This window comes from Lissotriton helveticus, chromosome 2_1 (assembly GCF_964261635.1).
Source record: "Lissotriton helveticus chromosome 2_1, aLisHel1.1, whole genome shotgun sequence".
In the NCBI taxonomy this organism is placed as follows: domain Eukaryota; kingdom Metazoa; phylum Chordata; class Amphibia; order Caudata; family Salamandridae; genus Lissotriton; species Lissotriton helveticus.
In genome coordinates this window covers 272340363-272356514 of record NC_136059.1, presented here as the reverse complement: position 1 = coordinate 272356514, position 16152 = coordinate 272340363, and positions in this window count along the sequence as shown.

The following is a 16152-nucleotide window of genomic DNA, read 5'->3' as shown; positions in this document are numbered from 1 at the left end:
CCTCTGTCTATGGATATCTATGACACTTCCACATGAGCTTATCGTATTTCCTATCTTTCCTACATTTTTGGCTAGCCACTAGTATGTATATAGTATGTATATATGTGTGTGATTTCATCTCTTTTTTATGCTTTCATGTTGTTTTTTTACGTGCTCTTCTTTGTGGTCCTTTTCCCTTTCCTTTCCCTTCGATTTTCTCTTAGAGCTAGTTCATTCCTTTCCGGATATTCTTTATTCTTCATTCTTTTTTCACATTGTTTATGATTATGATTATCTCTCAAACACTTTTCTTTCCTATCATTCATAGTTTTAGACACATTCAACAGGATTAGAATTGTTTCTCTAAATGTTAAAGGCATAAGACACCCAGATAAACGTATAACAATTTTAGAATATTATACAAGGCATATAGCTGATATCTGTTTGCTTCAAGAAACACATATAGATGAAAAAATGCTATGGCACATGAATAAGAAATGGGTAAGTTATACACTGTCCTCCCCTGCTATAAACAAAACAATATAGTTGCTATTCTTTTCTCTAAAAAAAACTACAGCTCCAAATATTAGATAAACATTCCAATATTGAAGGTTGATTGTTAGTCAAAATCGAAATTGACAATTCAATTTTATATTCAATTAATATTTATGGTCCAACAGCAGATGATCCAACCTTTTGGAATGATTTCACTTCTGTGGTACTCAGGTTAGGTAATGCTGTCCTTATTGTTGGAGGTGACTTTAATCTGATATTCGATCGTCCAGTAGACAGCACTTTTTATACTACATATTGCCATCCCAAAGATTTTATGCACTCTAAACTTTCTTTAAAACTACAAAACTTATAGATAATTGGCGCTTACACTACTCAACAGGTAAAGATTTTACTTTTTTTCCAATCCTCATAAATATTACTCCCAAATAGATTATTTACTAACCTGTAACTTAATTAATTCTATTTCAGACCCTATTGTGAGCAATATTCATATTTATGACCATGCTCTACCTTCTCTCATTTTACAATTTGATATAACCCAGAATTGTCAACCTACATGGCGTGTGAATATTGATGTTGTTATTAATAACAATAATACGTTTAAAATTGTATCTGCTATTAATGATGATTTTTTATTGAATTTCAAAGGTGTTACTTTTCAATTAACCATTGAAATGCATTTTAAGCTTATATCAGAGGCGTAACAATATCTCTAATGTCACATGAATACAAATCACGGAAACCACTTAAATCACCTGGACTAAATGGCAAACCAGCAATGTTTTGCAAATCATTTTTGCCTCATCTTTTACCTTTAAATTATTCAGTCACTTTAGTACTACTAGGACAACTACAGGCTCTTTCACTGAGGTGTTGATTATTGTTTTCCCAAAGCAAGACAGAGATCAACGAACGTTTCTAACTATCAACTCATATCTTTAATTAATCTGAACAGTAAACTTTATGCTAAAATCCTAGCCACAAGATTATCCACCATTCTTCCTAGTATTATCAATATAGATCAAACTGGATTCATGAAAAACAGATACTCTGGGTTTCTTTTATGAAAAGTGACGCATCGCTGTGACAAAACTGCAATGCTTCACTTTTCATTTCGCCCTCCTTGCAACACTAATGATGCGTCATATTTACAGAATGATGCATCATGTCCCAAGGAGTTACAGATACGTCAGTATTTCTGACATATCTGTAGGCGCAAAAATGACGCATTGCTGGAGTGTATCACAAAAGTGATGCAACTCCAGCAATGGGTCATTACACATGGGCAAGTCCCATGGGAAACGTGCCTGCATCAGTCTTACGCCTGCCATGAGGCAGGCATAAGATCTTGACGTACTAGCATCCTAGAAGTGGCGCAGTTAAATCTTATAGATTTCACTGCGTCACTTCTACGAGGCTTACTTGCGTCAAAACGCCCACCCTGCATACATTATACCTGGCGCAGGTATAATGTGGAGCAGGAGTTTACAAAGTGACGCATCTACCTAGATGCGTCACTTTGTAAATATGACGCTCTGTATTTAACACCAGACTTTTGTTTTATGCAATTGAAGCTAGCCAATCACTCTATCCCTCTTCTGGCCTTTTAGCACTTGATGGTAAAAAAAGTTTTGATAAAGGCCTTTGGAAATAATTGTTCCATACCTTTATGCATTATACTTTTGGCAGTTCAGTAATATTTATGATATCAGCTCTCTACTCCCCTTCCTCTGCTAGATTATTCATATCAATGTCCAATTCGCCAGTACTTTTCAGCTTTTTAGAAGCACTAGACAAGGTTTTCCTCTATCAAATTTACTTCTTCTATCAGCCATTGAACTGCTGCATTTGGCTATCAGACTTCTAATAAAATTCAAGGTTTTACTATCATCAAGGTTACCATTAAAGCCTTTGCTTATGCAGAAAATGTAATTTTATATATCAGTAATCCAGAATCATCCATTCCCCATTCACACACTCTCATAAATAATTATTCCTACATTTTAGGGTAATGTTAGTGAAACTTACAGAGTGCACTATTACCCTGGAATGTCCTGCCGCTGTCCTGGCGCTAGCTCCCTAATGTGGACTTACTAGGTTACTAGTTAACACATCTGTTGTCTAATTGCTGAAAGGCTAGGTTTTCAGGGCCTTTCTGAAGGGAAACAAATTTGGAGCTGTACGGACAGGCAGAGGTAGTATATTCCAGGCCAAGATCGTTACTGTGAAGAAACTTCTGCCTCCCCAGGTCGTTTTTTAAACCTGGGAACTACCAAAAATGTGGAGTTAGATGATCTAAGTGTCCTGTTGGGTACATAGCTCTTGAGCTTCTGAGTAAAGTAGGATGATCCAAGGTTATGTAGAGTGTTGTAAGCAATGCAGAGTGATCAAACTTTACCCAGCTCTTCTCTAGAAACCAATTAAGTTTTTGGATAACGTTTCTTATTGAAGTAAACTTTGATGTGCAATATAGTAATCTTGTAGCCCCATTTTGCAGCATCTGCAACTTTTTCAGGTATTGTTGCTGTAGATTCAAGTATAGGCTGTTGCAATAATCTAGCCTAGCAAAAATGAAGGCCAATATTACAGTTTTTGAGAATTAGGAGCAATAAAGTCTAGGTAGATGAAGTTAAGGAATCTACCTGACTGGCAAAGGAGATCTTATTACCTACAATCACTCCCACATTTTTGGCTTTTTCCACCAGTCTAGGTAGGCAGCCAAACTCTTCCCACTACCAACTTGGGGACCAGATGGAGGGATCATTTCCAAATAGTACAATCTCTGTTTTATTGGAGTTAAGTTTTAGGCAGTTCCTGCTCATTCATGAGCTAACTGCTGCCATACAATCATGGAACATTTTGCCGATGGTACTCAGCGGATTCGTGACCGCCACTATGATCTGAGTATTGTCAGTGTGCGGAGTTAGAGTGAAGACAAAAGATCTGATTATCCTGGGCTGCTACATATACATTAAAGAGAGTAGGACTGATGGACAAGTGCTGGGGTACCCCATCTAAGGCTACACATTGCTTCCTATCTTCTAGGAAGCCTCTCATAAGATTGAGGCCCAACCCCTGGATGTCTATGGCTGCTAACCGTTCCACCAAGATGGTGTGGTGGACGGTTTCAAAGGCTGCCGGCAGGTACAGCAGGATTAGGGCGGCCTTACCTCCCCCGTCCAGTACTACTCAAATTTTTTCCATAGATGTCATCTTTGCTGATTCAGTGCTATAGCCTCCTCTAAATCTGTGTTGCATGTCGTCCAACATGCTGTGCTAGTTGATGTACTCAGAGTTGATGGTTCATGGCCTTCTCTTAAAGGTTTGCAGGCATGGAAGACAATAAATAGAGCAAAGGTTGTTTGGGTCAATAGGGTCAAGGTAAGGTTTCTTTAAAATAGGGAGAATAGAGGCAGCTTTCCATATCTTGGGAAAACAGGCAGAGCCAATTACAAATGTGAAAACTATGGGAATGTTTTCCGAGATGACGTCCGGTTTCAGTTCTAAAAGGGCCACTGGATGAGGGTCCAGAGGGGAACCTGATTTTGCCTTGGAAATGAGATCTCCCACCTGCCTGACATTGAGGTCTGCAAATGTAGAAAAACAAGGCAGTTCTCAATTGCCTGGGATCAACTGCAATATCCCAAGTTGATAAACATTGTTAAAGATATTTTCTACTCTACTCATAAACTGTTTAGAGATACTATCATACAGTTGCTGTGCACACACACATTCTGGTGTGCGTAGTGATGTAAGGGTCATAACTGTCTTCAACAGTTCTTAGGAGAAATTCTTGGAGCTCTTGATTTTCTGGGTGAAATAGTTTGTCTTGTCCATAGCAACAAGAGCTTTGTATGTGTTAAGGCAAGATTTCACCCTGGATCATACGCTGATCTCCTTAAGTGTTCTTGTTTTTACAGGTTAATTGTTGGTTTTTCAATGCTTCTGAATACCAGGGGCGAGGGGCGACCACGCCCTAGCTAAATGATAGATTCTGGGGCCACTAAGGACTCTGCCACATCCAACCAGTTGGAGTAGTTGCTGGCATTCCTGTCAGCCTCTTCAGAATAGGCCGGTTGAGAGGCAGTATGGAGTTCCTGAAAATGGTGCAGGTAAATCTTTTTCCAGCTACGTGTTTTCCTAGTATTATATTTGATCTTTGGTACAGCAGTACTACCCAAAGCGATGTTGGACAGAACTGCAGAGTGGGCAGACCAGGTCTGAGGCAAAATGTCCTCAACTAATACGTGGGGGTTGTTAGAGTGTTATATTTCATATTGGTACCCTGATATAGGTCTAGGAACATCGTACACTTTCCCTACATCGTCTCCCCGTCATTTCATATGAACAAGCCTTATAAGGACATAACTCCAAATACAAACTGACAGACTGCCTTGTATGGACATAACCCCTTATAAGGACTGTAGCCTTTTACGGACTAAAACTTTCACCTAGTTCACTGCCGAGGGTGGGTTTTTCCCAGTCGATATTGCTAAGACATCATCCTTAGCACACATCAATAATTTATGAGTACACTCTACAGAAGGTCCACTTTACCTCTCCCAATGACGCACAAGGTAAAATCCCCCAAGTCATCATCATACTGAACAATGGGGATCACTGTATAAATACAGCACCTCTTGCTATCAGTAAGCAGGAGGGAACCGAGACTTCAAGGCCGACACACTAATCAGAGACGCTACTGCTCCGGCATGCCATCGCTCCAGCTGATAGTGGTATGACGATCCCTTGCGGGTGTCCAACTCAAGTCCTGGACGAGGTCACACAGTCTCACAATTCAGATATGGGGGTTCGACTAAATCCTAGTGGGATTCTTGGCTCTTAGGCTTAGGCTCTAAGACTTAGAATCTTGGACTTAGGTTCTTTTGCACCTACGCACATGGTCTGTACACTTAGGTACATCTAGACAGGCATCTTAGGAGTACGCACTTTATTTTATTGATGAATTTCATATTCATGTATGTGTTCATGACTTTTGCAAAATGGTCGAACAATACTATTTCTTTCTATTCACTGTACTGCTGGTTCTATATCTCTGCTACAGTATTACAGTAGTAGCAGCGCACTTATTTTACATGAGAAGAACAATGGTACAATAAATTCTTATTGTAAACACTCTTGACTGTTTCTTCTGTGTGTCTCTCCGAGATCAAAACAAGCAAGCATGAGCGACTGGGTGAAAAATAGTATATTGTTTCCATGAGTCTGAGGTTATTATGTTCTGAAGTTGCAAAAACTAATCTCTCTGATAACAGGAGATTCTAGTAGCACTGCGACTAATGTGAAAACATAGGCCGACATATTCAGCATGGGTGTAGAGACTCAGTTTGCCCACAAGCACACAGTATATGTTATCCGTAAACAGCTTAGGTCCTGCATGAAAGGGCACTATCGGAACTACACTACAAGAGATGATGCCATCAAGCGTATGGCAGCGACGTGTGTCGGTTCTTTCACTAGTTGAGGCAGGCCCAAGCTATTCATGGCATCCATGAGGCGTGCAGACTCTGCCTCTGAGTTTACTTCCATATGGAAGTTGAAATCTCCCAGCATGTTCATGTTGAACGAGCCTAGTCCATTTTCTAAGAGGCTGCTGACATTATCAGTAAATGGGGCTCTTTTGCCGGGTGCCCGATATACAAGAATTCCTTTAAAGCTGTGGTAAGTTGTAGGTTGGATGCTAAAGGCAAGTGGTTCTAATTCTTGTGTGGGCACTGCTACAAAGTTAGTCAAGACTGTCTCCCTCTAAATGATAACAATGCCCTTCCTACATGCTTTATGCAAGGTGAAGATTCCAGAACCTGGGTGAATAGCTTCTAATAGACTAGGTCCCAAGGCCGCATCAGCCCAGGTTTGGGTCACAAATAGTATGTCCCTCTGATGCTTATCTATAAAGATGGCGCATTCTAGACTGTGCTTTATCATGCATTTAGCAACGTAAGTGCTTGTCTCGTTCCCCCTCTGCTTTGCTAGAGAAGGTGACCTCTGCGGCTGCCATATTACTAGACCCCTGGAGGATCAGCATGGATATGCAGTCTGGCAAGAGGAGCGTGACCGGGTTGTTCATTTATTGTCAAAATCAGTCATTGGGCAGTTACAGGCTATCTTACCTCCAGTATTTAGTGCCAGTAGTTCACTCTTTGAGCACCGTATCCAGTTGTCGTTGTCTGGGCGGACACGAGAAGGAGGCTAATGAGGACGCATGGTCCGAGCGCGGCTGGGCACAGACAGGCTTGCCTTTGGCGCTCCTTTGGTGTGCCACGTGTTCTCGCTTGAGTTAAAGATTCACCTATGTGGGAAGGGGGCATGTCCCAAGGTCCAAACTAGTGGCCCAAAAATAAGCTACAAATAACTAGGGCGCAGCGAACCCTTGTGCGACCAGCAGGCTTCCCTGTGTTCACGCAGTACAGTGAAATGGAAAACAAATAAATAAATACAAAGTTAAGAAAACATAAAAGTAATAAAATACTGAAGCAACTTCAGGATGGCCTCCATGTCATGGGAGCCAGGCACCTCCCGAGTTGCATCATGTGTGCATACAAGGAAAAGAAAGAAGGCAACCAACACACGGTCAGTTCCAGGCTACTGAAACTAGATCAATGAAGCTGCGTCAATGCACTCTAGCTTGAGTTAAATACTCTCCCATGTGGGAGGAGGGCATGTTTCAAGGTCCAAACCAATGGCCAAAAAATAAGGTGCAAAAAACTTTGGTGCAGCTACCCCCTGCGTGACCAGCAGACTCCAAAGCGGTCAAGCAGTACTGTAAAATTAAAACAAGTTAAAATACCAGGGAGAACGTTTAGAAAACATAAAAGGAATAAAATACTGAAACAACTTCAGTATGGTGCCCAAATTGAGGGAGCCAGGCACCGCCCGAGCTGCACCACATGTACATACAATGAAAAGAAAGAAGAAAGCCAACATACGGTCAGTTCCAGGCTCCTGAAGCCAGCTCAATGAAGCTGTGTGGGCGCACTCAAGCTTGTATTAAATACTCTCCCATGCAGTGTTCCAATGTCCAATACAGTGACCAAAAAATAATATGCTAATAACTGGGGTGCATCCACCCCACGCGACCAGCAGGCTCCCCTGCAATTGCGCAGTACTGTAAAATTAAAACAATAGGGAGGACGTATAGAAAACACAAAATGTATTAAAACCTGAAGCAACTTCAGTATAGCGCCCATGTTGCAGAGCCAGGCACCTCCTGAGTTGCACCATGTGTGCACACAAGGAAAACAAAGAAGACAGTCAACACTTCGTCATTTCTAGGCTACCCTAGCCAGACCAATATACACAACAAATACTAATAAAACAGAGTTTTTTTCTTTAAATGTCCATTGTACTCTGTATACGCTCATAGATATTAATATATTATGACAAACAGAGAAAACAAAATATTTAAGTATGCATTTCTCTCACTCTGTTAAACAATCAATTACTTTGAATTGCGATCACATTCTCACTAAAATTAAAGATACATTTCACAAATGGTTTAATTACATTTTTGCTGGTGGTGGAAAATTGAGTCTATCAAAATGGGTATTGGCCCTCAATTTTTATTTTGTATCTGTGCTCCTAATCCAATTACCTCTTCAGTTTGATAAAAATGTAGATACATTTATTTCTAAATGTGTTTGGAATAACAAACCACCTCACTCAAGCCACCGACAAATTTTAATTCCAAAACTTAATGGTGGTCTTAGTCTGCAGGATTTTCTTAAATAGCATAAGGGTTTCATTTTAAAACAAGGTTCTCTATGGTTCAGACACATGGATGAGTCTAATTTACCCATATGGCTTCATATTAACAAGGACTGGTTTCACCCTTTCCTTTACCTGTGCTATTATCCATGTATAATTCCCCTACCATAGTAGAACCTCTAACATTATTAAATCCACCAAATTAATTTTACAATAATTTAAGTCATTATTTAAATCACATATTTCAACCACTATGAAACTTTGTCTGTGTTATAACCCACTGATAAAGTTAAATCATACCATCAAAATCTGGCAATCCTGGATTGAAGCAGGTATTTTTTATTTTAGGTATATTCATCACAATGATACCTTTTTAACTTTTTCTGAATTGCAACAACACTTTCTTCTACCAGCCACTGATAGTTATAAATATGACAGTTTATGTAACTCCATTCTTAATTCTTTTCCTACCAAATTGGCAAATATTGTTATATCTGATTAAAAAATTCTGTCATTGGCTGCATCTACTCTTGCTAGTAAAAATGTTTACAAAAACGAAATCATTGAATGATGACAATAAACGTTTTCTTAGTAATTTTTGCAATACTGATCTCTCCACACTTGTTTATTGGATATTTGGAGAAAAATATGGTTAATAAACATTTCTGGTTAGTACATCAAATTATATCAGTACATTTGGGAAGTATTTTTTTAAAAGATGGTTTTTAAAAATGAATGTAGAAACATTATTTCTTACCCCCACCCTAACACCAATGCTAATAGTGAACTATGAGTCATGTCATTTATGTTCATTCTTTGGGTAGCCTGGGTTCCTGTTGTACATGAAAACGATTATAGCTTATTAAATCAAACACAGGAGATGGTGTTGTACAGTGCACATCCTGAATTTATGTATTTCGAGGTCAATAAAATTGCCTCAGATAAAAAAAATTGGTTAAGTGAGGAAGCCAGGATTAATCAGAGGTTTTGTGGTTTCAGATTGTGCAATTTAACCATTAGATATGTATGTCTTGTTTCCCCTACACCCACGTCACTGCCAGCCACGCCCCCCCTTCCCCCAGCTCCCAGCCGCCTCCCTGCTGGCATTAACGGGGCCCTCGGTCATATCACAGATCAAACTTTATTCCTCATGGAATTTTTTTTGCGAATACCCATTCTCTAGTCTCATCACTTATTCCACAGATTACAAACTGTCACCAAGGAAATGTATCCTGATGCTACAGACCGCAAAAGAGCTTGTGCTGACAAAAGTGGTTAGACCTTATTGCAAAAAAAAAGCAAGTGCTGAGTGTGTGATGTAACAGATGTGTCTTCAGAGGTCATATTGTAGGAGGAAGAGCATTCTAGTGCTTGGTGGTTTACTAAGAAAAAGACTGTCTCCTACTTGTGAAAGAAAGATTTTGGGATGAACAAGAAGGTCGAGTGATGCAATTCTTAATGCTCTATCAGGAATATATTTCAGAAGGTTAGAGCACAGGTGCAGTGGACCTCTATTGCAAAATATGTGATGGACAAGACAGAGGGATTTGCGCAGACTGCACTTTTGAATAGAAAGCTGAAGCATGCTGGGGAAGGGCTAGAATCAGCTATTAAGTTGTGCAAGAAGATAAGGGGGTTGACAGACGTACAGTGAATTACAGTAATCTAACCTTGAGTGACTAGCGTACCAACATTTGTCAGGATGCAGATGGAAAGTATCAGAAAATGTTCCGACCAGTTCCAGGTTGATAGTTAACATCGGTATAACTCTCTTGGCTTTGTTATGTTCTCATTACTCAAGAACATCATTTATTGATGCGTACAATTGGCTACTCTCACTCAGCAAGCACTGACAAGAACAATGGCTTATACTTTGGCAGTTAAATGAGAGAGGCCTCTAGTTTTGATGCACTCCCCTCAATACTCTTAACTCATGACGTCTTGCCTGACAAATGCTGGCTCCAGTGTATGAATGTACACAGGGGTCATTAGTGCTTCTCAGAAACAACTTATCAGAGTTTACAGATGCTATCCATTCACCTTCATACAGCAAAATGATTGTGTCCTAGTAAATGACGGACTTTGTTTAAATTGGACATGAGAGCTTAGTCTTGCCAAAGTAGAAGTCAGATGTTAAAGTGTGGCAGTGGTGTCTGCTGAGCAGCAATTGGTCACAACAAACTAGCCCAAAACGAAAAAGGTGCAAAGTCTCTTAGATAAAAATTGCTCTTTGCTAGATGAAAAACCAAATGCACTGACCACCCAAGTCAACGCCATCACTGTATCCTGCTTTCACACCCTGAATATTCTTAGGAAGATCTTAAAATGGCTCCAAAGCAAAACTAAAAAACACTGCAACTCCAGCCCCAGTCCACGGCTACTTAGACTATGGGAACACCATTTACACCACACAATAGATGACTACAAACCATCTAGGAACTGATAGTCAGACTCATCCTCAACCTCCTACACAGAACTCAGATCACACTACACCTCAGGGAGCTCCAATATCTCCCAATACACAGATGCGCTGATTTCCAATTTCTCAAACACACATACAAAGTGCTACACAATGTAGGACCCACCTGAATGAACAGTTGCATCTACTTCGATCAACCAGCCAGGCACCTCTGCTCTGCAGGACCCCTATTCTCACACATTCCACATATACACAGAACCAGTTCAGGAGGACAGGTGTTTTCCTAAAGTGTGAAACAGCCTTCTACTCCACATCAGAGCCTCCTCCTCTCTTCTTGAATTCTACCAGAGGCTGAAGACCTGGCTTTTCCATACAAAACCTACCATATGCAGGACTAGGCACACATACCTGCTCAGTGTCAGTATACCTTAAATACATCTAACATAACACTACCCCTTGTGAGTGACCAGGCTTCATTGTATACACTATACATTCTAGTAAGAAGTGTTGTAACTCATGCAAGAAGCCAAAGTTAGGTAATGATAAATGCACATATAGAAATAAACAATGTACATTATAACACAATTAATGAATACAAGTTCATGCTCACAGTCTGGCCGGGATTTCACATTTTAAAGCCACATAGAGCTTTCTCATATGTTTGTTTGTTGAGCGATGAATCTGCACTTTAATGTATCCCACAGTGCATGATGGCATACTTATTTTTTCATGAGTATCACAATATATATTTCTCAAATTGTTACACCATCAAAGCACATCAGAAGCTTTAATAACTACAGACAAGCCTGAATAAAAAAACAAAACCAGCCAGAAAACACATTTACTGCTGCAAACAAGTAGGGTATGTGAGTTAAGGGAAGGCACAGAAATTGATCATGTATTTAGGGCTGACAGCTTCCTGCCATTACCTTTGGCATTACTCTTTGTGAAAGTCTTTTAGAAAGAATCATGTGGAGCTCACCTAGTGCCACAGGAGAATGTGCTGTAGTTATACTTAACTTTAGATGGAAGCAGCACGTTAATAGGTTTCTATCCTCAAATATCAAATAGGAAAAAAATAATTCAAGTAAGATGTGGGGATGAATGACCTCAAAAAGTTATTCTTTCTGAAAAGCCATAAGTTTGGCGCAGTTAGCTCACCTTATCAGAAGACAGCACGTGCTGTTGTAAATTCTCTTTCTGATAATATGGTACACAGACATAATATCGACTCCAAAATATCGTTTGGAGAAAATATTGACTCCAAAATATCGTTTGGAGAAAATATTGACAGGACAGAATATCGACAGCCAAAATATCGTTTTTAAGGTAAGTGAAGTAATATCGTTTTTAAGGTAAGTGAAGTAATATCGTTTTTATTTTTAGGGTTCAGGGTCAGTTTTGGGTTTTTGGGTAAAGGGGTATTTTTAGGGTTCAGGGTCAGTTTTGGGTTTTTGGGTAAAGGGGTATTTTTAGGGTTCAGGGTCAGTTTTGGGTTTTTGGGTAAAGGGGTATTTTTAGGGTTCAGGGTCAGTGTTCAGTTTTTGGGCAAAGGGGTATTTTTAGGGTTCAGGGTCAGTTTTCAGTTTTTGGGTAAAGGGGTATTTTTAGGGTTCAGGGTCAGTTTTCAGTTTTTGGGTAAAGGGGTACTGTTAGGGTTCAGGGTCAGTTTTCAGGTTTTTGGGTAAAGGGGTATTTTTAGGGTTCAGGGTCAGTTTTCAGTTTTTGGGTAAAGGGGTATTTTTAGGGTTCAGGGTCAGTTTTCAGTTTTTGGGTATTATTTTATTATATTTTATTACTATATATATATGTTTAATAAATATGAAATAAAAAAATATTTATTTAATTTTCATTAATTATTTAATTATTATAAGTTAATTTAAGTAATTGTAAGTATATTTTAGTAATTAATTATTAATATTAATTTAATTTAACACTGTTTTTAGTAAATACGATATTTTTTACAACTATATTTTTGTAAACGATATTTTTAACTCGATATTTTTGTACTTACCTGTTTGTAGATAGAAACTCGATATTTTGACTGTCGATATTTTCTCAACGATATTTTTGATGGTCGATATTCTGTCCGTCGATATTATTTCAGTGATCCTGATAATATATATGGGACTACATGTTTATGTTGATTGACTATTTTCCCTAACACGTCAAATTAATATGATGATAAAGAGCTTTTGGGTTCCTCAAACGTGTTTAGCGATTCTTGCACCTCTAGGAATCTCGATCTTTGCACAAACTATTAGCTTCATATAAAACCCATTATCAAACTGTACAAACAACAACATTAGCCTGAGAATATGCAGCTGAGTGGCTTTGGAAACCACTACTTGCCAATAAAATTGCTTGCTCTTTAGCGGTCTGTGTGAGTGGATAAATGATGGGAATCTCAAAGCAATGAATTCATATATAAACACGTTGCTGTGACTACTACTAAATACTGCATTTTAAAAGTACTTGACAGCAACGTGCATTTCGTATCTCCTTCCAGAAGTCATAAATATTATTTATGTTGATGATAATTTATTTTGCTTTATCCTATTTACTACAGTACTGGACAGCAACATGCATTTCATATGTCCTTCCAGAAGTCATAAATATTATTTATGTTGATGATAATTTATTCTGCTTTATCCTATTTACTACAGTTACTTCTAAGCCTATAAGTGAATGTGCCTTTTCATTACCAATGATTTCTTTCAAGATTGGTTCCTTTGGATAATCTTCTACTACTACTGCCCTCTTTCCCCTAAACCGTCATCCCACGTAGACCATGCCATCATTTGCCCGACCGCTTATTTTGCTAATTTTGCGGGGACAATAAAAGCAAATTATGCATCAAAGAGTAACAAGCAATTACCAAAATACTCAGATTACTCTGTAATCTTTAATTACATTTACTCATAAGCCTTGTAAACTACATATGTCAAGCACAGTCAAGGATTACTAAAGCCATTTTCACTTTCTAGGTAAAGCTTATTATGAATAAAATTGCTATACTTTTCTTGGTTTACGAAAATACTAGAGTGGGTAATCCAAGTTATTAAAAAAAAAATATCTAACTTAATGGTGAAACTGGATTTTTTAATAACTTTTGGCAAAAAGTAACTTTAGAAAGATGTACTTTATGCCACCTACGAGTAGAGTTTACAGTGTAAGGTACTGTCGAAGAGTTGAAAGCTGTGCGCAGTGGGCTTTGGTCATCGAAGACGGCTTGAGAATTTGGTCTAACTACACAAAACCTGGTACAGGTAGAATATACGGCCTTGCCATAAATTATGCTCAGGACGTAGTTAGACCTTTCTCCCAGGTAACTTACAATAGCTTGCTGAGTGCCCTAGAAACAATAGGCAAACTTTCTGCGGTCAATAGAGTAAATGTAGTCAGATGCAAAGGAGAACGACAATTAGATACGTACAGCGGTTTAAAAAAATGACCCCCCCCCCTTCCCTGAACGAATGGCAGCAGAATAATGATCTCCTGCCCATGGTTCAAAGACACCCTGAAACAGTGAAAAAAAATATGTAAAAAAGCTGAAAGACCCTGACAAAAAAGTATAAGACTGAGGGCAGAGTCTTGTATAAAACGGTGCTTAATATTTACTTAGCCCTAATGAACTCCACTAAAAGGGAATTTTATGAAGGGAGAATTGAAAGGGCAGAAAACAAACTGCGAGAAATGTTCAAAATAGTAGAAAGCCAGCCTTAAAAGTAAGGTTCTTTCAGCCAAGTGGTGTGTACAACTGGCCAGCTTCTTTCAAAATTAATTGAGGACATTCCGAAAAATGTATCTAAAACTGGAATTTAAGATGCTGGCTCTCTGTCTCCAACTTTGTTCCCATGCAATGCACCTTATCCCTTTGTTCTTTTAATTTGATTTCCATGGACGAATCCAAGGCCCCCCATCTCTTCTAGCTGTAGGTGTGGACACCATTAATCCTGTTATGGATTCCATGCTGTTAGAAACAGGCAATGATTTGGTCTAATCTAAAATATAAAACAACGCTGATTCCAATTATATGCCTATTTCCCTGCTGCCAACTCCATCAAAACTTGTGACGAAGTTTGTTAATCACCTGGTGTCCAAATACATTGAACCTAATGGACTAATTCACGCCGGTCAGACAAGGTTTAGGCCAAAATACACTACAGAGACTGCTCTTTCAGAAGTCTCTAACAGATTAAAAGCACTCTAGAGGCAGGTGAAAAATCAGTCCTGGTACTGTTAGACCTGCCAGCTGCTTTTGACTGGGTCCCTTATTCCAGGCTGCTTGCTCGCCTTCATGATATAGGCATTGGAGATACTGCGCTGAAGTGGCTAAAATCCTTTTTTGCAGACAGAGGCTAGTAAGCCTGCCTCCTTTTTCATCTGGCAGCAGTTGTGTCTCGGTAGGAGTGCCTCAGGGCTCAGACCCTAGCCCCACAATGTTTAACATCTATATGACCCCTCTGGTGGCACTGGTCAAGTCTTTTGGAGCCAAGATAATATAATATGCAGATGGCACTCAGCTTGTCTTCTCCTTTAAGAAAGAATAGATAATTGCCTGGGAAGCCATTAAACACTGTCTATTGGCAGTCCTCCACAGAATGGAAACTAACCAAATATAATGAAATACCGATTAAGTGGAGGTTCTTAGTTTTGGATATAACTTCAACCTTCATTTGCAAGCACTATGTCCGGATGGGGCCTCTCTGCCCAACCTGCAAGTGGATCTGTAAAAAACATGGGAGTTAAGTTTGACAAACAGATGACCATCCACTATGAAATCAACACAGTAGCTGGCACATGTTTTGGTCTTTTGTGCTCGGCAAAATGTCAGCATTTTCTTTCCGTACCAGTGAGAATAAAAGTGGTACTGTCATTGCCTTTGTCAAGGCTGGACTGTGCCAATGTCCTTTATGCAGGTCTCTCACAATATTTGCTGAGGGAACTGCAAACGCTCCAAAATGTGGCCGTTCACCTGGTGCTCCAACTACCAAGTCAAGCCCATGTCTTGATGCATTTGAGAAACCTGCACTGGCTTCCTGTAAATGATTGGATCCTATTTATGATCCCTCTAATGGACAGAGCAATCAATCACTCTGGTCCGGGATATATTTCATCCAGGATACACCACTACACACTCAAGAGAAAAGTTTGCTTAACCTGCAGCCATTTGCCCATACCTCCTAGGGTCCGCCTAACAAAATCAAGAGGCTTTCTTGCCCAGACTTGTTCTTATTCCCCTGTGCCTGGGCTTGCTTTCTTGCCCAGACGTGTTTTTATTCCCCTCTGCCTGTACTTGCTTTCTTGCCCAGACTTGTTTTATTCCCCTGTGCCTGCACTTGCTTTCTTACCTAGACTTGTTTTTATTCCCCTTTGTCTATACTTACTTTCTTGCCCATACTTGTTTTTATTCCCCTGTGCCTAACTTGCTTTCTTGCCCAGACTTGTTTTTATTCCCCTGTGCCTGTACTTGCTTTCTTACCCAGACTTGTTTCTATTCCCCTTTGCCT